The sequence below is a fragment of the Felis catus genome, chromosome A1, assembly GCF_018350175.1.
Source record: "Felis catus isolate Fca126 chromosome A1, F.catus_Fca126_mat1.0, whole genome shotgun sequence".
NCBI classification, from domain to species: domain Eukaryota; kingdom Metazoa; phylum Chordata; class Mammalia; order Carnivora; family Felidae; genus Felis; species Felis catus.
Window position 1 is genome coordinate 26,840,377 of NC_058368.1, and position 16,568 is coordinate 26,856,944.

The 16,568-nt window shown below is 38.4% G+C and overlaps 1 protein-coding gene and 1 pseudogene across 1 annotated transcript in view; both read right to left on the minus strand.

Moving 5' to 3' along the window:
• LACC1 (laccase domain containing 1) overlaps positions 1-16,568 on the minus strand; it is a 34,685-nt gene that overhangs the window by 2,068 nt on the left and 16,049 nt on the right. The gene's annotated exons all lie outside the window — the stretch shown is intronic.
• Positions 909-2,352, minus strand: LOC109498138 (annotated as a pseudogene).

The window sequence follows — 16,568 nt, forward strand, 5'->3', positions numbered from 1 at the left end:
TGCTTCCTTTCGTAGCAATGTAGTGCAAAGGTAGTGTGCACATTCACTCTCCCTTTCTTCTCCTCTCATTCTCTCTAGAACTTACTCCTAGCAGGGTCTCACTATTTCAACAAAACTGTTGTGTCCTTGATCACCAGTTAACTTCTAATTCTCAAATTCTAAAGTTGATTTCTGGTCTAAGTTGATTGTCCTCCTTTTTGAAGTACTTTCTCAATTTGACTTCCAAGAACACTACACTCTCCTGCCTATCCTTCTACCTCAGTGGCTGTTCCTTCTTGACCTTCTTTCCTGAATCCTCTTCAGTTCCCTACCTCTCATGCTGGAATGCCTCAGGGTTGAGCCCTCAGACGTCTCCTCACTAAGTACATTTCTTCCTTACATGATCTCACTTGTCCGATGACTTTCAATACCATCTGTGCAGATGATTCCAAAATGTCTCTAGTCTAGGCCTTCCCTGATCATTCTTTCTAAAACAGCACTCCCTCCTGTCATTTTTTTTCTATTTTTTTATCACTTTAAAAATCTACTCTCTCAGCAACTTTCAAATATACATTATAGTGTTACTAATGATAGTCACCATTATTACATTAAATCCTCAGGACTTCTTTACTTTATAACAGGAAGTTTAAACCTTTTGACTTTCTTCACTCATTTGCCCACCCCACCCCCACCTCTGGCAACCACCAATCTATTCTCTGTATCTATGAGCTTGGTTTTTTTTTTTGGGGGGGGGAGGAGTTTCTTTTATATATATATATATATATATATATATATATATATATATATATATATATATTTAGATTCCACATATAAGTGAGATCATATGGTATTTGTCTTTCTGTATCTGACTTATTTCACTTAGCATAATGCTCTTGAAGTCCATCCATGTCATTGTAAATGGTAGGATTTCCTTCTTTTTACGGCTGAGTAATATTCCATTGTGTATGTGGATCTTCTTTATCCAGTCATATGTTGATAGACACTTCGGTTGTTTCTGCATCTTGGCTATCATAAATAATGCTGCAATGAATATAGGGGTACATTTATCTTTTCAAATCAGTGGTTTTGTTGTCTTCAGATAAATATCCAGAAGTAGAATTTGTGGATCATATGGTGGCTCTTATTTAACTCCTCAAAACCTCTTATTATAGTATGTGAGCTGGGACTGATGGGAAGGAGTAGCTGTAATGGGCAACCACTGCCCTGAGTAGCATTGGATGCCCATCCCGATGGCCATGAACGTGCCAAAGGTGCTGCCACCCTGCATCATGGTTTTCCTGATCCCACCATCAACTCTTGACCCCACACTTTAATCCTTTTCCTGAGGAAAAGGTGCCAGAAAGTGCCTCAGCCACCACGCCCACTGCACAGCCCATCACAAAAGCCCATCTTCATGGGGTCGAAGCAGTTCATCTGCGGCTGTCTATAGGGCCCCGTGACCACCAGCATCTCATTCATGTCTTCAGTTACCCGGTTTTGGTTGCTCTATTTTTAATTTTTTGCGGACTCTCCATCCTGTTTTCCACAGTGGCTGCACCAATTCCCACCAAGTGTGCACAAGGCTCTCTTTCTTCACATTCTTGCCAGTACTTGTTATCTCTTGTCTTTTTGATAATAGCCATGCAAACAGGTATGAGGTGATGTCTCATTGTGGTTTTGATTTGCATTTCCTTCACGTTAGTGATTTTGATTAGTGATGTCACCTTCTATTCCTTTTCCCTGCTTTATGTTCCTTCACAGCACTTACTTCTTAGCAATAATTTTATATTATGTATCTATTCATTTGTTTGTTTTTCATGTTTCTTCTGGACTAGGAAGTCAACTCCATGAGGGCAGGGATTTGGTCTTGTTCCCTGTTGTATCTCTAGCACATGCAACATCATGCAGTATTCGTATATATTAGGTACTCAATAAATACGTGTCAAGTGAATAATTAATGACAAAATCTTTTCTTTCAAATTGTTCAACACCAATTTCATTTGTGTAATAGTGACAGGTAAGCAATAGTTTAAGCTCTCAAAGAGTGGGATTACAACAGGCTGCCTGTGTTATACTCAGCATGTCAGGAAGGAGGATGAGCTGAGGGGCACAAGGAAGGGGGCCCGATACAGTGGTAACAATTCTAATTTGTATCCAAACTGGGGAATGGTAAATTCAGTCCAATCCAAATCAGGTGTTGGTTTTGGGGTAGGGAAACAATGGGATGGGAGGGCCCGAACGCAGAGATGCAACTTTATAATATCAGGTGAAGACTGTCAACTTAGGTTTCTTTTTTTCTTTTCTTTTTTTTAACTTGTTTTCTTTTTTTTTTTTTTTTACATCCAGATTGGTTAGCATATAGTGCAACAATGATTTCAGAAGTAGATTCCTTAGTGCCCTTTACCCATTTAGCCCATCCCCTCTCCCACAACCCCTCCAGTAACCCTCAGTTTGTTCTCCATATTTATGAGTCTCTTCTGTTTTGTCCCCCTCCCTGTTTTTATATTATTATTATTTTTTAATATGAAATCTATTGTCAAATTGGTTAGGTTTCTATCAGCAAATAAGGTCTAGGGAAACTATCAGATGTTCTGAAGCAAAAGAAAATGTGCAAAACTCACAAGAGACCTACCACCTTAAGGCCTGTTTCCTTAATTTCAGTGTAGGATCATGGCTGCCTACAGATGGCTTAATGTTCAGTCCAGTATCAGATGTGGGATGAAGCAGGTATTGTGTAAAATGCAAAATAAATACGACAAAATCTCTACTTTCAAAGTGCCTGTAGACTTACAGACGATGATAAGACACAGCTAATAAAAATAAGAGCATTATGTAACATGTAACCTGCTCCAGAGTCATGGAATCGTAGCAAATTATGTCTTTAAAGAGGCTATTTCTGGATTGTGTTTAAATATAGAACTAGTCTCTTGAGTACAAGAAAAAAGAATAATTTACCAGTCACAAATCTCTTCATCGGTAAAATGTAAGCTTTAAACAGAACTCTTCTGTATGTTTCCTCCCAGTTCTAAATTGCTATCATTCTTAATTCATACACATGTAACCCTATATACATATACATACATACATAATAAAAATCTCATTAATTTGGACTTTGCTAAAATGAAATTTGTGATTCACCATCAAAGTGAGCCTAGATGAATTTTAATTTTGCTCTAACAGAGACATTAGTAGCTTATTCAACAAAGAGCATAAACAAATTATAAAAGGAATGCTCACAAAGTTTAAAGAACAAACTGTTTCCAAAGCATTCAGAACTCCTATTTGTGAACAAATAGCTAAAGTGTACATTAGCCATTTGGACGAGTGTTTTGATATACTTCATACAGATCTCTGGGCTAGGGCCCGCTGGACAGAAGGGGGTTGGCATACCAGTTCCCTGACCCTCACCTCCACTCAGAGCATAGGAGTCAGCTTGACTTGACTGAAGGAGATGCCAGAGGAAATTGTACCCAGAAGAACCATGGCCTAACTGCTTATCCCTTGAGCCTCCTGCTGTACTTCTTGTTCTGATAGTAAAAAGTGCTATGCAAAGCATACGCCAGAAAAGATGCATTCTTTTCCTTAGGAACAGGTTATTATATAAAACTAATTCATTGGAAAAGATTTATCAAATGCCTACCATGCAGGAGGCACTGATACATATCCTTGTCACATTACGGATGTTTCACTTCCACATTTATTTGTCCATAGCTCTTGAAAATATGCTGGAAGAAGATCTCATTATTACACAGTTAGTTCTAATGGGAATTTCAGTTACATTGCCTCGAAAGGCTGCATGTGGACCTCATAGGCAAATGGGAATGTTACCAAACATAGAAACTAAGGTGATTGATTAGAGAATATAAAATTTAGCAAACTTTTACGATGTAGGTCAGAAAAGTGGAAATTCACAATGAGATGAAAATTTTAAAAAGACAGCAAGGGAATGGAAAAAGAGATCATGGAAACTGCATCGCTAGAAATCTTCATTATACCTTAGAAAAATAATCACAAAGTGAATACTAAAGAGGAGGTAGGTGTGGGAAAGCAGGAATAGGAGTCGAACAACCTATCAGCCACTCTCTGTGGCTGAATCAAAAGACTAATCAAGATAGGCAGGCCATGGTCCTCAGTCTCCATTGAACACACTGAGGCCATGTCCAACTTAGTGTTTTTCCTAATGCTGCTTTCCTCACCCATTGTCTGCTTTTTCAGATACTTTTTCAGATTCCTTATTAGAGCACTGCTGCAATTCCAGCTTCACCTTAGCCCTGATTCCTCCTTCCAAAAATGACAGCCACTTTCTGGATGCCCCACAATATCAAAATTTTGCACTAAATGGTTCTTTAATAGATGTTGAGTTCTTCCAGATTAGACTACAGATTTCTTATTGGTAGGACTCAGGCCTTATTAAACCTTTTAAAACTTATGCTTTTGAACTTACTTATGAGCAAAGTCTTACAAGACATAAAAATTAAATCACATTAATTATACATTTAATGAATTGCCTCTATTGAAAAGAATAATATGAAAGTGAAACTACTGTGGAAAACTTGGGATGTGTGGTCCACATACCCAGTGCACTTGACTCCTTATAAGACATACAAGAAGCACTAAAATATTTTTGACAGACATGTTAATTGATGAATGTTTATAAGGGAGTTTTTCTTTACTGAGATCTTTCATTCTAACCTATATGTTCATAATGTATGAAGTTGATTAGTGAAAATAATCAGACAATATGTCCTAAAGTAAACTCAAGACATTCACCACCATCCTCTAAAGACTGTCTGGCCTCCTGCATCCTCTATCATATTTGATGACATCACCATTCACCCAGTGACCTAAGCCAGGAACCTGGTGGCCACCTAGCATTTTGTCCTTACTCTCATATTTTATTCCTCATCTGAATGTTCTGTAACCAATTCCAATTTGTGGGGAGAAATTTTCCCACACATCACCAAGCAATTCTCCGACACCAGATGGTGTCCTACAATTCAACTCAGTGAAGACAGTACCTGGAGATAGCATCCAATTCCACAGCCTAAAGGCTCAGTCTCACAGGATTGTCTTCATCCCCCACACCCATTCTTACCCTCACCCCCTCCACTTTATTTGCCAATCCCAAATCCAGGTTGTCACAATCAGCTATAGATTGGAGGGTCCCAAGACTCCCTCCTCAAGTTTGAAAATTTGCTAGAATGGCTCACAAAACTCAGAGAAACATTTTACTCAGTGGATTACTGGTTTATTATAAAAGGATATGACTCAGGAACAGCCAGATGGAAGAGATGCATAGGGCAAGGTATGGGGAAAGGGCAGGGAGCTTCCATACTATCTCTGAGTGATCCACTGCTTCCAAATCCCTGTGTGTTCACCAACCTGGAAGCTCTGAGAAACCCATCATTTTGGGTTCATTACATAGACACAATGGATTAAACCACTGGTCACTGACCGTTGGTGATTGATTCAACCTCTAGTCCTGGCTCTTTCTCCCTTTCCTTCAGGGAACTTTCGGTCCCAAACCTTTCAGTATTACCTCAGTTCTCCTGGCAACCAGACCCCATCCTTTGGTTACAAAGGAGTTTTCCAAAAGTCATCTCATTAACGTAAAAAAAGACACCTTTATGGTTCTCTGCTGTTAGGAAATTCCTTGAGTTTTAGCAGTTCTCTGCCAGGAAAGGGGACAAAGACCAAATACATATTTCTTATTAGAAATCACAATATCATATTGTCAAATTCTGTTGGTGCTCTCAGATCCATCCCTGACTCTCTTTCAGCACAGTTTTTACCTTGGCTCAGGCCTTAATACCCCCCACCAGGTGCTATGGTCATTTCTGCTGGCCTTGTATCTGGTCTCACCTCTTTCTAATCCATGCCACATACACCTAGGGATGATCTTTCTAAAATACAAATCTGTTTGTGTCACCCTCCTTCCTAAATATTGTAATGACTTTTAATGCCTAAAGGACAAAGTCCTAACTTCTTTGCATGTCATTCAAGGGCCCTCATAATCTGTCCCTTTCTTTTTAATTTCAACTTTGGCCATTTACCTATACACATCGTACCTTCTACCCATGCTAAAATTGTTAAACTTTGAAATACCATGCCATTTCATCTCACTATTCTAAAACCACCTTTGACTCTACCCATTTATATTACTTGAGTTACCTTCAAGCCTAACTCAAGGACCAATTTCTTTCTCAACCACCACTGCAAGACTGATACTATGGTCTGGTAATTGCCTTCAATCTATTTTCATATACCCATTTTACCGACTAGATCTTCTTTACTCTCAAAAGGGTAGAGAGGGACATCGCAAATTCTGGTATGGAAACAGAGTACGTGGTTTGGCCTTTCATATATTACCATCACCATAATTACCATTCAAATATTTGTTGGATACTGGTAAGTCAAGGATGAGTTTAAAAGAGAAGAAATTTTAGGGAAGGGAACAGCAGGAACAAAGGCTCAGAAATAGCAGTGAACTTGCAGTAGGCAGAGACTAGCCCAAGGTATTTTTTTTTCCTGACATTTCCTGACATTGCTAAATTGAAGGTTTTTATAAAGAAGCTAAAGGTGAGGGAAGGAACAGTGACTCAATCAGCAAAACATGAAACAGAAAAATAACTCAAAGACTTGTACCTGGGACGCTGGCAGATTGGCAGCACCTTAACAGAAAAGAAGTCTGGATTACACATTCAGACTAGTTCTCACCATCTCAGTTTGAAAAAAAAAAAATGTCTAAGAAGGAAAACTGAATGGTTACCTATAAACTGCCTAATAAATGTCCTTGCCAATTTGAGGACTTATGCCACCTGGTGGCAGTTTACCCAATTTTAGATTCAATTTTTTAAAGTGGTGTAAACTATCCAAATTTGTACCTACAAACCTTAGCACAGTGCCAGGAACAGAGCCGCTACTTAAACAATTTTTGTTGAATGGGTGAATTACTTAAGTGTATAAATCAATGATTAAACAAGGCAAAGCTCTGTGGTGAAAAGAGCTCTGGCCTGAAGGTCAAGAGAGTAAATGTGTGGTTCCACATCACTACTTGTGGGCTGACCCTAAGAAAGTCACTAGATCTCTGGGTCTCAACACCGGTATATGTAGAATCTCTAAGTAGATGATTTCTAATCTCCCGTCCAGCACTAACATTACTGACTTTATATTGGGACTTCAGTTGGCTCATCTGGAAAAAAAATTAGGTAGTCAAAGTTAATGATATGTAAAAATCTCTTAACATTATATTATTTGATTTTTTGAATAAATGTGTATGGAAAAAGGGAAGGGTCCATTGTCAGGCAAGAGCCACAGAAATAAGAAGATAATAAGAGTATTGGAGTTGGAAAAATAGGTTAGGGGAATTTAAAAAGGGCATGTGTATGTTTCAAGGAGTGACATATGAATCCATAAAATGCTGAGAGATGGGAAGAGCATGAAGAATCCCTTATTTTGCAAATGTGTGTTTGTGGACATATTGGGAGGAGAGCCAATGTGGTTGTCAGTAAATGGCAGGAAGTACTCACATTATTAAAATGTCTGTAGTCACTTCTAGTTAGGGGCTTGAATTCCGACAATACTCTTTCTTATTATTTGATACAATGGCTATTTTCCACATAAAAATGTTTGACATCTTAAATTCAGTTAGATGGGGGGGGGGGGGTAATGACAAGAAACAGTATACATTCTTGAGTACATATTGCCACCCAGTGGATGCATGTGCATGATACACAAAGCATTTGCAAAGGGAAAGACAAAGGAAGATGACAGTAAGAGGTTAATTATGACCATGTTAGTGTTAAAGCTATGTTTATGCTCAGTGAAGGTCAGATATCATAAGTGACCCAAACCTGCATTACCACTCATTTAGAATGCCAGACTAGATCTTAATATACATTTTCTAAGTATTCTGATAAACATTATCAGAGGCTTTCAGCAATGAGAGAAAAATATTGAGCGTTCTTACCTCTGCTTTAGATACTAAAGTCTCATTAATGCCAATGAAACTTAATGTCCATGGATTTCCAATAAAACAAATCAGGCGTATTTAACTTACAATAAGGCAGAAAGGGTTCTCAAGGCAGAGACTAGACATTTAAACCTTGACTCCCCAGGGTGCTAACAGTTTTGATCAATTACATTTTTGGCATAATAATCTTGAGTTTCCCTTCATCAGAAAGCAAATAAAGATTTATTAGAGTAGGGATATATAGAGACAATGGATGGAAGCTGGGTCATTTATGTATTGACGTCATGTTTATGGAGAGATTTCCTAGTGGTTCAACTTGAAGGGGCACAACAAATATACTTCTCATGGAATAACTCCATAAGATTCTTCTGGTATTCTGTAGATAAGTCTAAACCTATGTACTATGTTTTCTAAAAAGAATAATAAAATCCACGCAATTGGAAGGACATTGAAAGTCCAAGGAAAACTAGTTTGGGGTTTTATATCTTGCTATGTTTATGCAGTATCCTCATGAAGAGATTTATCCATCCACTTTTGAGCAACTCTAGATAGGGAGTCAAGTAACTAGGGTGCTTGTTCTTTGCTGGGTCTGGGATTTATTCATCTAATCCTACTTATAAGCTAGTAAGTTAGCCTATCACTGTTTCATGAATGTTGACAGAAGACATGAGATGCCTGAGTCAGGCACAAATGACTTCATTATTCACAATTAGCAAGTAGGATGAAATTACATTTGAGTGAGTTTCCCTTACTGCCAAGTCCCATAGGCGCACTGGAGAGGGACCCAGGTGCATTCTTTGTACGTCTATTTGTGTCCTATGTTAAAAATCTTTAACTCGGGGAATCCACCACTTTTATAATAAGTGGTAAGTAAGTGTGCCTTTTGCCAATGGGATCAAACAATGCCTGTCTGGTCCAAGTTGGGAAGAGAAGAAGTTTTAAATTTAGATCAGATTGGACTCAATATTCCCAAATTTACTACAAGTTGGAAACAAGCAAGTCTAATGATGGGTAAAACAAAACAAAACAAAACAAAACAAAACAAAAAACATGGCTGAAAGCCCTAAAATAGATCTCTATTGCAAAAGTTCTTTCTTTATAGTGCCTTTAATATATCATTATTTAAATAAGTTCAGCTAAACATTGAAGATATAAAAGTACCCAGTGAGCAGTGATCCTCAACATTGGCTACACATTAAAATCATCAAGAAAGCTTTCAAGTACACTGATGTTACTGTGTAACACTCATACCCGCCATTCTAACTGAATTGATTTGGGGTAATTTTTAAAGCTTAACAGGTAAGTCTATTAATGCAGCCAATGTTGAGAACTATTGCTTTAGAAATAGAGTCTACCAAAACAAAACAAAATACTTTTACTACTTTACTTTCAAATATCAACAGAACTATTGACAAGCTATTGAATTTTCATGGAAGAGACCTACCTATTTGATCTTCACTCTCGGGATCCCTGTCATAGTGATTTGATTAAATGAATGTATTCCTTTCATTAATGGGATATAAGTAAGTTCATTCCATGGGGTCAGGGACCAAGGCTCTTGTGTAATATAAGATAAATACTAGAATATATTATTACAGGAGTGGAAAGAAATCAACAGTTTTGAAAACACATATTGATCTCTAACATACATCATTCCCATAGAAGACATGTTTTTTAAAGCAATAATTTAAAGTTTATATTGTTACATGAATTGGAAACTGGAAATTCTAATGTTTTAAAGAAACATGGATGAACACTTTAAAACAGATCTCCATCTTAGATATTCTTTCCTTAAAATGACATTAATGTATTGTTATAATTTATATTTAAATAAATTCAACTAAATATTGAAGATAGAAAACTACTTGGCAGAAAATGACAATACACACACACAACAATGCCCCAAATGGTTTATTATCTTTATCCTTTCAGACTTTGTGCTGATCAATAAAGGATTCCTCCCCTTTTCCCTCCCTTTTTTCTTTCTGTAGATATAGGTGATTACAATGTGTTAATCTTCGCTAGATATTTAAAAAATGAAGATGAGTAAGACCTGGTCTTTACTCTGATAGCGCTGACATATACCAGTAGACAAGTAAACAGACCAACATTTAAAAATCAGTACACTGAGGACTATAAAAAAAATGATACACAAGATAGTACTCAAGAAAATGACCAACAAAAATGTTCTGGAAAAGATGACCCCTGGTCTGAGTCTTAAAGGATGGCTATGAGTTGGAGGAGTCAACATGGCAGAGAAGTAGGGGGCCCGAAGTTCCTTCATCTCTCAAACACAGCAGTATTGAGGCCAGAAGACGGGCTACAGAGTGACAGAAATATCTCCAGGGGCCCACGGGGACATCTTGGTGGGCCATAGGCATGTGATTGTGAATTGGGAGAGATAAAATGGGCCGCGTAGGCAAGGAGGGGAGGGATCCCCCTCTGTGGAGAGACAAAAGAAAGAGAAAGAGAGGCTGTGGAAGTGTAGGATTATATTTGGACAAGAGAAAAACCTCTCTGGACCACATACCGGGGAATGGAAAAAATGGAGAAAGAACCAATTTCTAACTTGCAAACAGCCTTAGGAGTGACGAACCAGGGTTGTGGGACTTCCTCTGGACTGGGGCCAGCCACCCTGTGCGTGTGCCTGGGGAGGAGGGGATCGAACCCTGGGCTTAGTAGCGAGCTCAGAGGCACAGTCAGAGAGAGCAGTCCCCTCCCTTGAGTGCTGTGGGAAGAAGGCATATAGCCTCTCCAAGGACAAAAGACCCTGCAGGTGCTGGCCAGCCTGAGGCCCTTTGTCCTCTGGCTGGATAGAGTGGCACTACCCTGGAACAGGGGCAGGTGAAGAGGAATTTAAGACATCAGGGTTTCAATCCCAGACAAGCACATGGGAGGCACGAATGACTGTAGAGCAAGAGAAGCCAGCCCATTCGCGACCACCCAGCACTGTGACAAACGCCTGAACACAGTGATTTGGGACACCCAGTCCAGGGAAAAGAGACTGGGTGTGCCATTTTTCTCTCCATCACCAACAAGGTGGGGCTTCAGGGAATAGGACAGACGGCCACAGTGGAGGCGGGACCCACCTACACCAAACCACGCCCCTCTGTGCCTGGTAACTGCTATCTGCCAACCAAGATTGACACTGACCAAACCAGACGGCCCCTCCTCCAAACCAGCACAGCCACTGGTTTCAAGGCAGCATCAGATATCCTCCCAGCGTTTTTGCATTTTCTGGTTTGATTCTTGGTCAATTCTGTGTGTGTGTGTGTGTGTGTGTGTGTGTGTGTGTGTGTGTGTGTGTATGTATACGTGTATATGTATATGTATACACATGCACACATATATATAATTTTTTTCTTTCTTTTCTTCCTCTTATTTCTTCTCTTCTCTGTTCTGGTTGGTGGTTTGTTTAATGGGACATTTTAAATCTATTCTTTTTACACCTCTTCTGTATCTCCTTCTTCTTTATTTTCCTCTTTCTCTCTGGATTAAGCCATATAGTATAGTTTCTCTGAGTCTCTAACTGGTCTTTTTTTTTTTTCTTTTCTTTTTCCCCACTCCTGTCATTTCTCTCTTTGTATGGAATAAGGCTTCTTCTACCACCACTCCCCATTTTGAATTTTTTCCAAGGTTACTTCAATGAACAAATCAAAGCACAAGTGGGAGAAGGTCCAAACCACCACTATGAGTAGGGAGATAAAGCAACTAGAGTCAAAATAACAGAGAGCACACAACACACTCCAAAAACACCTCCTGAAGGGCCAGGCCCTGGACAGTGTATGACCCCTTTTTAATATGGTAGTTCTCACAGTTGCAGGACACATAACAAGCTATTAAAACACGTAAAGGACAGAAAACCAAACAAAATGATGAAATGGAAGAATTCTCCTCAAAAGAAATTCCAGGAAATGACAGCTAGAAAATTGCTCAAAACAGATATAAACAATATATCTCATTAAGAATTTGGAATAATAGTCTTGAGATTAATAGCTGGGCTTAAAAAAAGCATAGAAGATACCAGAAAATCTACTGCTGCAAAGATCAAGGAAATAAGAAATAGTCATGACAAATTAAGAAATGCTATAAATGAGGTACAAAATAAACTAGTTGCAGTGACAGCAAGGACGGAGAAAGCAGAGGGGAGAATAAGTGAAAAAGGAGATAAAATTATGGAAAATGATAAAGCTGAGAAAAAGAGAGGTAAGAAAATACTAGACCATGAGGGGAGAATTAGAGAACTAGGTGATTCAATGAAACATAATATCTGTATCACAGAAGTTCCAGAAGAAGAGAGAGAGAAAGAGGCAGAAGGTTTACTTGAAAAATTATAGCTGAAAACTTCCCTAATCCGGGGAAGGAAGCAGACATTTATATCCAGGAGGCACAGAGAACTCCCTTAAGAATCAATAAGAATATATCTTAACCACAGCATATCATAGCAAAACTAGCAAAATACAAAGATAAAGGGAATTCTGAAAGCATCTAGGGACAAATGGGCCTTAACCTACAAGGGTAGACACATAAGGGTAGTAGCAGACCTGTCCACTGAAACTTGGCAGGCCAGAAGGGTGTGGCAGGAAATATTTAATGTGTTAAGAACAATATGCAGCCAAGAATCCTTTATCCTTCAAGGTTGTCATTCATAATAGAAGGAGAGATAAAGGCTTTCCCAGATAAAGGAGTGCATGACCACCAAACCAGCCCTGCAAATGATCCTAAGGGGGACTCTGTGAGTGGAATGCTGCAAAGACGACAAAGGACAAGACATCACCACTAGCATGGAACCTACAGATAACACAATGACACTAAATCCATATCTTTCAAAAATCACTCTGAATGTAAACGGACTAAATGCTCCAATGAAAAGACATAAGGTATCAGAACGGATAAAAAAACAAGACCCATCTTTTTGCTGTCTACAAAAGACCCATTTTATACCTGAGGACACCTTCAGATTAAAAGTGAGGGGATGGAGAACCATCTATCATGGTACTGGAAGTCAAAAGACAACTGGAGTAGCCATACTTACATCAGACAAACTATATTTTAAACTAAAGACTGTAAGAGATGAAGAAGGGAATTGTATCATAATTACAAGGTCTATCCATCAAGAAGAGCTGACAATTGTAAATGTTTATGCCCCCTAATTGACAGCACCCAAATACATAAATCAATTAATCACAAACATAAGCAATCTTATTGATAAGAAAACAGTAATTGCAGGTGACTTTAATACTCCACTTACAACAATGGAGAAATCATCTAGGCAGAAAATCAATAAAGAAACAATGGCCCTGAATGATACACTGGAACAGATGGACTTGACAGATATATTCAGAACTTTTCATCCAAAAGCAACAGAATACACATTCTTCTTGAGTGCACATAGGACATTCTCCAAGATAGATCACATACTGGGTCACAAAACAGCCCTCAATAAATACAAAAGAATTGAGATCATACCATGCATATTTTCAGATCACAAGGCTATGAAACTTGAAATGAACCACAAGAAAAATTTGGAAAGCCTCAAAATGCATGGAGGTTAAAGAACATCCAACTAAAGAATGAATGGATCAACCAGGCAATTAAAGAAGAAATTAAAAAATGTATGGAAGAAAATGGAAATGAAAACACAACAGTCCAAACCCTTTGGGATGTAGCAAAGGCAGTCCTAAGAGGAAAATACATTGCAATCCAGGCCGATCTCAAAAAACAAGAAAAATCCCAAATACAAAACCTAACCTCCACCTAAAGGAACTAGAAGCAGAGCTGCTAAGAAAACCAAAACTCAGCAGAAGAATAGAAATAATAAAAACTAGAGTAGAAATGAACAATATAGAATCCAAAAAAAAAAAAGAGAACAGATCCATAAATCTAAGAGTTGGTTTTTGAAAGAATACGCCAAATTGATAACCCACTAGCCAGACTTCTCAAGAAAAGAGAGAAAACACAAATAGATAAAATCACGAATGAAAGAGGAGAGATCACAACACCACAGAAATAAAAATAATTAAGAGAATACTATGAAAAATTATATGTCAAAAACTGGACAACCTGGAAGAAATGGACAAATTCCTAGACACCCACACACTACCAAAACTCAGAAAGAAACAGAAAATTTGAACAGATCCATAACCAGTGAAGAATTTGAATTGGTTATCAAAAATCTCCCAACAAATAAGAGTCCTGGACCAGATGGCTTCCCAGGGGAATTCTATCAGACATTTAAAGCAGAGTTAATAGCTGTTCCAAAAAATAAAAATGGAAGGAAGCTTCTGTGAGACCCTACAAAAAAGGAGAATTATAGGCCATATCCCTGATGAACATGGATGCAAAAATTCTCAACAAGATACTAGCAAATTGAATTCAACAGTATATCAAAAGAATTATTCACCATGATCAAGTGGGATTCATTCCTGGGCTGCAGGGCTGGTTCAATATTCACAAATCATTCAGTGTGATCCATCACATTAACAGAAGAAAAGATAAGAAACATGACCCTATCAATAGATGCAGAAAAAGCCTTTGATAAAATACAACATCCTTTCTTAATAAAAACCCTCAAGAAAGTCAGGATAGAAGGAACATACTTAAACATCAAAGAAGTCATATATGAAAAGCCCACAGCTAGTATTATCCTCAATGGGAAAGACCGAAAGCTTTTCCGCTGAGATCAGGAACATGACAGGGGTCTCCTTCTCACCACTGTTGTTTAACATAGTGTTGGAAGTCCTAGCCACGGCAAGCAGACAACAAAATGAAATAAAAGGCATCCAAACTGGCAAAGGAATCAAACTTTCACTTTTTGCATGATACTCTACATGGAAAACCCAAAAGACTCCATCAAAAGACTCCTAGAAGTGATACATGAATTCAGCAAAGTCGCAGGATACAAAATCAATGTACAGAAATCAGTTGCATTTGTATACACCAATAACGAAGCAACAGAAAGAAATAAAGAAACTGATCTCATTTACAATTTCACCAAGAACCATAAAATACATAGGAATAAACCTAACCAAAGATGTAAAAGGTCTGTATGCTGAAAACTATAGAAAGCTTATGAAGGACTGAAGAAGACACAAAGAAATGGGAAAACATTCCATGCTCTTGGATTGGAAGAATAAACATTGTTAAGATGTCAGTACTACCCAAAGCAATCTACCCATTCAATGCAATCCCAATCAGAGTGCACAGAGCTAGAATAAACACCCTAAAATTTGTATGGAACCACAAAAGACCCCAAAGAGCCAAAGTAATGTTGAAAAAGAAAACCAAAGCGGGAGGCATCACAATCCCGGACTTCAGCCTCTACTACAAAGCTGTAATCATCAAGACAGTATATGGTATTGGCACAAAAACAGACACATAGACCAATGGAATAGAATATAGAACCCAGAATTGGACCCACACATGTATGGCCGACTAATCTTTGACAAAGCAGGGAAGAGGATCCAATGGAAAAAAGACAGTCTCTTTAACAAATAGTGCTGAGAGAACTGGACAGCAACATGCAGAAGAATGAAACTGGACAACTTTCCTACACCATACACAAAAATAGACTCAAACTGGATGAAAGACCTAAATGTGAAGCAGGAAACCATCAAAACCGTCGAGGAGAAAACAGGCAACAATCTTTGACCTCAGCCACAGCAACTTCTTAATCGACACATCTCTGAAGGCAAGGGGAATAAAAGCAAAAATGAACTATTGGGACCTCATCAAGATAAAAGCTTCTGCACAGCAAAGGAAACAATCAACAAGACGAAAAGGCAACCAACGGAATGGGAAAAGATGTTTGCAGATGACATACCAGATAAAGGGCTAGTATGCAAAATCTATAAAGAACTTATCAAACTCCACACCCAAAAAGCAAATAATCCAGGGAAGAAATGGGCAGAAGACATGAATAGACACTTTTCCAAAGAAGACACCCAGATGGCCAACAAGCACATGAAAAGATGCTTAATGTCACGCATTATCAGGGAAATACAAATCAAAGCCACACTGAGATACCACCTCACACCTGCCAGAGTGGCTAAAATTAACAAATCAGGAAACAACAGATGTTGGCAAGGATGTGGAGAAATGGGAACCCTCTTGCACTGTTGGTGGAAATGCAAACTGGTGCAGCCACTCTGGAAAACAGTGTGGAGGTTCCTCAAAAAGTTAAAAATAGACCTACCCCACCACCCAGCAATAGCACTACCAGGAATTTACCCAAAGGATACAGGAGTGCTGATACATAGGGGCACAGGTACCCCAATGTTTATAGCAGGGCTATCAATAACAGCCAAATTATGGAAAGAGCCCAAATGTTCATCAACGGATGAATGGATAAAGATGTGGTTTATATATACAATAGAATACTATTTTGCAATGAGAAAGAATGAAATCTTGCCATTTGCAAACAATGTGAATGGAAGTAGAGGGCATTATGCTAAGTGAAATAAGTCAGTCAGAGAAAGACAGATATCATATGTTTTCACTCATATGTGGAATTTGAGAAACTTAACCGAAGACCATGGGGGAAGGGAAGGGGAAAAAATAGTTTCAAACAGAGAGGGAGGCAAACCATAAGAGACTCTTAAATACAGAGAACAAAGTG